The 9,072-nt window shown below is 34.1% G+C and overlaps 1 pseudogene; it reads left to right on the forward strand.

The window, feature by feature from the left end:
* The first annotated feature begins 4,510 nt into the window (after positions 1-4,510).
* LOC116125185 lies at positions 4,511-7,986 on the forward strand (annotated as a pseudogene).
* The last annotated feature ends 1,086 nt before the right edge of the window (positions 7,987-9,072 follow it).

Here is a 9,072-nt window from a genome sequence, read left to right on the forward strand (position 1 = left end):
AGAAACCATATTGGGCTGAATAGCTGACTTAGACCTGGTCACCATTGGATGAATATTCTCATGTACTGACTTATCAGTTGGTTCAGCAGCAACTTGCAGTGAATTACATGGTCTAATTTATTGGAACAAAGGGTTCACCAAGACAACTGTCTCTGAGTCAGCAGCAACTTGTGATGAATTAAATCAACAAGCTGACATGGTGAGAAAGAGCAATCTGCAGGAATAATAGGAAGATTATCTACTGTGGTTTATTGTGGTGGTAAGAAAAATAGGAAAGTATCTACTGTGTTTGATTATGATCAGAATGAGGAATAGTAGGGATATTGGGGATATTAGGAGAGGAAATTGGTGCTGAGAAACTGGTATAGGTGTGTGAGGAGATACAATGAATTAAGAAGTCTTACCTACTCTGCGCATTGTCAGAGAAAGATTGATCAAGAAAGTCATACTGCAAGAGAACCAAGGGGCTGAAGGGTGATAATGACCGAATTAGAGACATAAGGAAATGCAAAACTTGTGGACTTGTACAAGTTCAGCACTGTAGAGATGAAGAATTCAGATTTGGGTGTGAAAAGAAAGCATATTATTGACTGCAAAAGGAAACTCACATTCATTGAATTGTACACTGGGGTGTAAAACTATTGTTCCACAGGTTTTAGACACTATAACCTTTGTGTATTAAGCTGTAACCAATAAACACACACTTTATGGTATGAAAATCAAATTTATGCTATTGTAATGCCTAGTGTAAGGAAAACATGAGTAGCTAAAAACTTTTAGCCTTCATAAACAGGAATTTGGTTAAAAAGCTTTTTATAAGGACACATCATTAGGACAGAGTGGATGTCTTAATCAAGTAACAGCAGTTTCAAAAGCTAGCCACCATATTGTAGTGGCATAGATGCTTGGGCCAATAGTGTAAGACCAGACTCTACAATGTGTCTATGTTTCTCTTCACTCCTACCATTTTGTTGGTGAACATAAGCACAAGACTGTCTACCTGAATACCTTGATCAACAAGTATGGTAAAAGGGCTTTGTATTCCCCACCTTGTCAGACTGTAGAGTTTTTAATTTACATCCAAATTGTCTTTCAGCAAGATGCTGAATTTAATAAAAACTGATTTGACTTCAGCTTTGCTCTTAAGAGAAACAACCATGTAAATCTACATAATCATCCAAAATTGCACACGTATTTAAAACCTTTACTGAGTACAAGGAAAGGCCCAAACATCACTATGAATTAGTTCTAATGGAGCTATGGCATGAATTGTGATGTGAAAAGCTAATTGATGTAATTGCCTAATTGGCAACATCACAGTAGGTAACACGGAACTGCCAGAGGTCCTAATTTTTTATGGAAATTTTAAATGCAATATTTAATTTTGATGCTGATTTGTGAATGAGGATGACCTAATCGTTTGTGCCAAAGCATGTATTCATCAGATTGTGTGTTAGCAATTAACAATGAACATCAGGATTATGGTGTTTATGATCAGAATTATTAGTTAAAACTGTTTTAGAGACAGAAATATTGGCAGAATCAGAGATTTCATTATTTTTCAAGCAAGTAGTACATTGACAATTTTCAGTAACAGAGATTTATAAGTGCTATTATTTAAAACATGAGGAACCTAATACATTGTCATGGAGATCTGAGAAAATCTGACCTGAAGATGACTGACTTTATTATATAACTGACTTGTATTATTAATTGACCTTCATTTAACTGGACTGAAAACCTAATGTCTTACAAGTATTTGACAGTTGGACAAGTTTTTTATAGAACTAACAGAGCGATATGGGAAGACAAATTATTTGGGATGACACTGAAAGGAAGGCTTGTTGGAAGAAGAATTCAGCTGGTACAGGCCCCCTTTAAGATCCCCTTGCAGTAGGATTGCTCTTGTGAATTTGTCCTTGACAACACAACATGAGCATCAAATTCACAATAACGTTGTTATCTTTAGTAAACTAGAGATGCTTAATAGGTTTTTTGTAATCTTAGGACCAAAGAATGTTTTTTAGATGCAAAGATTTTGAATAAAGGTTACAGTAAAAGAATGGCCAGTTGAGAAATATTAGGTCTCACCATTTCCAACCTGAAATTGATCCACTCCACTGTAGTTTTTGCTGACATTGAGATGACTGAGGTCTGAAGTGACATGATCAATTGCCCTTGAATCCATGTACCACACCAGATCAGTGGGTGTAAGGGATTACTACTGCAATGGTTGTTGTGCTTGTGGAGAGACTGCACTGAAGAAGGTTGAAAGGGTTGTGCTGAGTGAATTGGAACCCACAGCCCGAAATTTTGATTCTGACCAGTTATCTGTTGACTAGGAACATTATAAATAGTAGTAGCCACATTGTCAGAATGATTTAAGCCATTTTAAAGTTCCCATGTTGATACCAACTTGAGTATTAAGCTAGTTGTGAATAAGCTGATGGATTTATGCCACTTTGAAGTTCCCATGTTGAGTGCCAACTTAGTATTATAAGTGGTTGTGGATAAGCTATGGACAATAAGAACCTCCTGCAGGACCATTAAACCGAGGAATGCTAGATGGGTATTATTGCCACCACTATTGTATGATGATGGTTTACGAGTGCGATTGTTATGTGGCTGAGATGACATCCTTCATGATACGACTAGGTGTTTGTGTGGGTAGCCAATAGATTATGAGACATACCAGTAAAAGCAGAGTTATACCCTATGATAACACTGCCCCTGTGCCCTGCTTTACTGCATAACTGACAAATTAACTTTCCCCTCTAGCATTACTCCTCTTCCTCTATCATATGATACTCCCCCAAGTAAGGTGGCTTTTGTTAACAAAGGCTGACTATAGTTTGAGGGATAGATTGAGAGTTAGGTATTATGGGATATTGAGGGTAATGAGGATTGCCAAGAGACATCAGACTGGGAGGTGTTGTATAACATGGTCCAGTTATTTTGTCAGTTTGTTGACTACATTGGTTTGGAGGAAATATTGGTACATTGTTTGAACAACTAAATCACCAAGAGTTGCCATAGAAGCTATGTGGCTGAACATTGTATAGATCAACAACATTGAACTGTCAAGTTTAAGTTCATATTTTTGCAACAAAAATGTGGCTTCTTGCAGTGTAACAAAATCTAACTTCGACTTAATTCGAGGTTAAGTTCACTACTATAGCATCGAACTCACACAAGTCCATCTAATATATACTGCAGTAAATCTTCATCAGTGATTACATCACTAGCAGACAGACTCTCTGAGATTTCCTTCATCTTTTCACGTAATCTCCTACATTTCTGAATTTCCTTCATCTTTTCACATAATCTCCTACATTTAAATTTCCTTTTTGTGTTGTCTAAAGAAATTCTTGAGATGTAATGCTCTAGCCTTTGAATCAGTAAACTCATGTTCTAACGCAACCATATCTCATGGAGCTTCTACATTTTGACACATACCTAAACATGCTTTCTGAAATCGATGCCAATAACCAACTAACTAAGAACTATACATTTTCTTTTCCACATTATTAGGCAGGATTCAATTGTTCATTAACTGAAACACTACTTGCCTAACTCACACTAGTTGACCTACTCATGCTCAATGTGTGAATAAGAGATTATAAAGGTGAGGGACAGGAAACCCTACCAAGTAGATGATCTTCAAGTTCATGAGAGCCAACTGGTGACAGCACCTGAGAGCTCGAAAAACGGTAATTACTTTGAGTTAGCTTCGGATTTACGACCTGAAGCTAGTACCAGAGTCGGATGAGTAGCTCGATTTGCTTGTTGCTTCAACATCTCGTTTGAGTCGTTGAACACATCAGACGATTTTCCAAAATTCGCCATTGACGCAAGTCACGACTTTGATACCTTGTACTTTGCAATTGAAAAGCGAAAATTACAAGAAAAAATGAAACAGAGAGAAAGAGTAGGAGCAAGAAGAACGCTTTTTTCATTGCACTTTTCGTTAATAACAAAGTAAAGTAGCTACTGTTTTACATATACAGATTTTCAGTGAACTTTACACTCTAAACACAGTGTTTTGACTTTTATTATTTGAGTTAAAACGCAGCGCATTGTCCAACAAGAATAAAGAGTTTTTTTTTTTGTTTGGATGGAATTCTAAGACTATGTTTTTATGAATGAGTTGAAAGCGTAAGATGGTGGAATTGTCCAGTGCCTTTAAATTCGTTAAAGATTAGGTAATTAAGATGAACGGACCCAAATCCTTAGTAGAACCCTTCCCACAAAGTTTTTTAGTTTGTGGCGTGGACATAGAAAAGGTTGGCCAAATCATGACGTATAACATGTCATTTGTATTTTATTGTTTATGTGTTATCGTTGTGCTTGTTTGATTTGTTGTTTGTAATAATTTTTCTCATCACATGTTAATAAATCAATAAACAACAGAATTATCGTGGATAATTTTGTCCAAAAAAAAGATATAGGACCAGGGTACTAAATTGATTATACAAAGTCTTGTTTCAAGGTTTTTTAAAAAGGATCACTTATGGCACTGTTAGGTTGCAAAGATAGCAATGATAAGGTATTTATGTAAATTTACTTTACACAATAAAGTCAAATAATTTAAATTAGTCCCAATCAGGGATTTTCGTTAGAAACATAGTAAAAAATAAATACTTTGAGAACAATAGGCACTGCATTAGTTTTCCAAAACTCATGATTCAGTTTCCTGATTACATCATTTTTCTTAACCTACTAGGATCGGAACTTTCCTTTTATCCTAACCTACGTCTGATTCTTCTTTGACTAGGATTGCAGATTATTTTTCCAACACCCTCAATTTGTAATCTTCAATGATTCTTGATCTTTCTGCAAATTCTGGTATTCCATCTTCGATTTGTTTTCGGCCTTCAACTTCATGCTTCAATTTTGAAACTCGTTTCCTATCGATTTGTTGCTTCAATATACTTTGCCTTTTGAGACTTCTTTCTTCAACTTCTTGAATCTTGAATTGATTGAACAAAGTAGTATAATGTGATTCATAACTCAATTAAGACTGTACTTGCCTTGAGAATTTTCAGCTGTAGGATTTCTTGTTTGAGGAGTTTTCAACTATTGCTTTGAGGGAGTTGTTAAATTTTCTGTTCTTGAGTTTGCTTTCTAGTTAGATTTCATTGAGGCAATAACGATCCACAAAATTAATAATCCTTTTTCTTGAAAAATTGTCATAAAAGGGGAAAAAATTATTTTCGGACATCTAAATATTTGCCACTGTGGATTATTCTTTTGATCTAGTTTATCTACTTTATTCAAAAGATCAAATAACGTTTTCGTATTATTTGACCCACACTTAAGAGGTTTTGAATCAAATTAGGCACAATAAAACATCATTACTAAGCTTTTTTATTCTCTTTTTGTGTTGCAATTGTGCCTTTTCCATCAACAGTTTGTAGCTTCCCATCAGTAAGTTATACTTTAGAAATTTTTTTTTTTTTTTTTTTTGATCAATTCTATGAAAGTGTTGCGATTCCCAGTCAGATGTGTTGTAACCACATCCAAGTACCATAGATCTTGTATTCGGTGATATTATCATTCTTGCATGACAAATAATATTCTTCGTTGCCTCTTTTTGTGAATTAAACTCGTTCCCATATTTTTTTTCTTTTGATACCAACAATCTCTTTCGAAGTGATTAGGGATTCGACACATTTTGCATCGAAAATAATATTCTTTTGATTTCTTGCAGATGATGCACCCACGATATGACATATGTATGCTCTGATATCAATTGTACGAAAATTTGTACAACAGAAAACATTTTACCGAAAGTTATTTATAATAATTGAATATGAAGGATTTAGAATTTTACTAACCTCATCAATGTTTGAATATAAAGGATAAACAAATAAACTTTGATATTTTATCTCTAGTAGTTGACAATGAAGAATTTGTGTATCTTTTGAATGGTACCATTACATTAAAAAAAAAAAAAAAAATTAAAGCATGAAGCCTATCATTAAAAAAAAAAAAGAAAAAGTATAAGTTAGCTTAAACCACAATTCACTGGTCACTGATTTTGTGCATGTGGTGTAATGGGTGGTTGACCAAATTGTTTCTTTTGTAAAGGAAAATCTTCACCCCATGCGTATTAATTGAATAGTTAATAGAATTAATTCTTTAACTATAGAGGAAGGAATTCGATATTTTTAGCTGTTTGCCAATTTAACTGGCTAATTTGAGGTGTTTATTATAAATTCAGAATCAATAGCATGCTATTACTAAAATAATATGGATGTTCGTAGAACTCCATGATGCACTTCCGAATAATTTTAAAAATAAGATAGAAAAAAAAAAAATCCATAAAGCATGTGCCTGAGAAAACCATGACCTTGAAACAATGAACTAATCACTGAAGCTTAAATATCATTATCATTAATTTGCTCTAGTTAAACTTAATTCGGGGCATGCATGTTTGGAAATTAAAATAGGTATAACCTATTTATATAAATCATATTGATTAGATCACGGAAAACTTACACCAAATATTAGATTATTTTAAAAACCTTAAGATGGATTAATCAAATAAATTCTCTGCACATATGCCAGATCTTTAAATAACTTGAACCGAAATAATGCTAGCTAATAATCTCTTCAAATTCTGTTGTATACATATATATATATCCAGCTAGCATTCCCTTATATTTTCTATGGGGTACATGGTCCATGATATTTTTGAAAATCATTATTAAAAACATGACGATAAATGAATAATAATTTTTAATAGTTAATCAGTGTGTATAAATATATGAATCCTCGATCATAAAGACACAATAGTGAAGACTCAAAACTTAAAGACTTAAGTTGCAATATATTCATTGGAGCTAAAAGGGTTACTGTGGATGAAGTTCGCAAGGCTCAACGTCTGAAGGCACTGCCACATCATGGCAATTGAACAACAAATCCTCCAAATGTCTATGATCAAAGCTCATATCCAGACACTTACTTCGATGACAAATACCGGCACATGACCGGGTCAAACACAAATGCAGCGCATGTGTAAGAATACTATTTCTACTAATTTTTCGTTTTTTTAGTTTACGTTGCTTTTTATATTTCTAAGTGTAATTATGTTCGAGATATTGAACAATTTAGATGAAAAACTATTCATATTTATGATTTCAGGTGATAAAACCATGATAAAAAAGCGACCACACTTACACACGAGAAGTTATGAAAGAAAATCCGACATTAAGTCATACAAGGCGCCTTCATTAGATACAGGCAGATGGCAGCAACTTGATACCAAAGCTAGGCAAGGAAGCTGCAACCAAAGCCATCGAGGAATGGGCCAACCCAAGTCAAAATCACTCACTTATTTTGTTGAGCACATTGGGACCATTCATGCCTGGGTACGACTACCAATTGTCCAGCTCTTACCTTGATCTATCTATAACCGAGTCATGTTGTACCAACAAGGTTGTAATGGAGGTGGCACCATACTTCTATTGCTAAAGACCTAGCTGAGAACAATAAAGGTGCTCGTGTCCTCATTGTATGCACCGAAATAACTCTCGTTGCTTCCATTGCCCTACTGAAACCGATGTCGATGTTCTTGGAGCCATTCTTTATTTGCGGATGGCTCTGCAGCTCTCTAGTTGGTGCAGATCCGATTCTGGTGTTGAAAAGCCCATATTTGAACTAGTCTCTACAGCCCAACATTGGTGCCTAATAGCCCTGGGCTATTTGTGGGAGTATTCGCGAGCACGGACTTACGATTCATTTGGGAAGGAAGTTCCTGACCTTATTTCAAACCATATTGAGAAGCGATGATTGAGGTATTCCACCTTTAGTATCACAGATTGGAACTCAATCTTTTGGGGTGCACATCCTGGTGGGCCTGCGATTTTGGACCAAGTGGAGGCCAAGTTGGGTCTTAAACCTGAAAAGTTACGTGCACCAGGCACGTGCTTGCTGAGTATGGTAATGTCAAGCGTAACTGTATTGTTTGTTTTGGATGAGTAGGAAGAAGTCAACTGAAGAGGGTTGAAGACCACAGAATGGTTTGGAATGGGGAGTGCTTTTCGGGTTTGGTCCGGGCTTACTATGAGACATTGGTCTCCATAGTGTTAACGTGCTTAGGGATCTCTTATTGATTTACTTTGCTTTCTTTCTTTTTTCTTTTTATATGGTTATTCACAATAAAGTATGCAAAAATATGTCTAAAAGAATTATGATTTTAAATTGTAAATCATATTCTTTATCATAATAAAGTATCAAAAATAATTATGAGATCATTAATTCTCTTTTTCCTGGAGCTTGAAAATTTGAACATATTAAATATGATTCTAAGTTAAGAAGTTCTGTGGTTATAATAAAGTACTAAGAATCATTATCATAAATTTTATAGGGTGTCTTTGTCCTTCCGTGGTGCCGCGTGTAGAGCAAGAGAGCTTTAAGTTGATTTAATTTGAAGTATTAAACATAAATAATAATATTGGATTTTTATTAATTTTTTTTCAATAAAATAACAATTATTCTCAACACAATTTGATGTTTTAAAGTGAAGATTGTCAGTATGTTAAATGCATTAAATAAGAAAGCATTTCAACGTAACGAAAACCCATAAAACTACTAATTTTGTAAAAAGTAAACTAAATTAAATCCCAAATCAATTAGAATAGGATTTTATGGTAATAATATATTTTCCTATATAAAACCAAAAAACTAAGATTTTTACATAAAAAAATCAAGTTTAGGAGAAAATATAAATTTAATATATATATATATCCGGTCAATAAATTTGTATAACTGGGCCTTATTTATTAATCTAGTATTTCATTTATCTTGTTTTTGTTTACGATTGGATTAATTGTTTAGAAATTAGTAATTAATTAGGGTGTAATTACAAATTTATAAAACCTTGTGGATTTTTTTAATAAAAAATTCAGGGTGTGCTGGCTCCGCCTTTGCTTTTTAGTTATTTCATTATTGTAAAAACTTGTTTCTTCGTATAGAAAACTTTATGTGGATGGCGATTCTTCTCTTCTATTCTATTACACACCCTAGTTCTCCCACTAATCTGAATTAAAGAAATAATATTCTTCGTAT

This window comes from Pistacia vera, unplaced genomic scaffold (assembly GCF_008641045.1).
Source record: "Pistacia vera cultivar Batoury unplaced genomic scaffold, PisVer_v2 Contig104, whole genome shotgun sequence".
In the NCBI taxonomy this organism is placed as follows: Eukaryota; Viridiplantae; Streptophyta; class Magnoliopsida; order Sapindales; family Anacardiaceae; genus Pistacia; species Pistacia vera.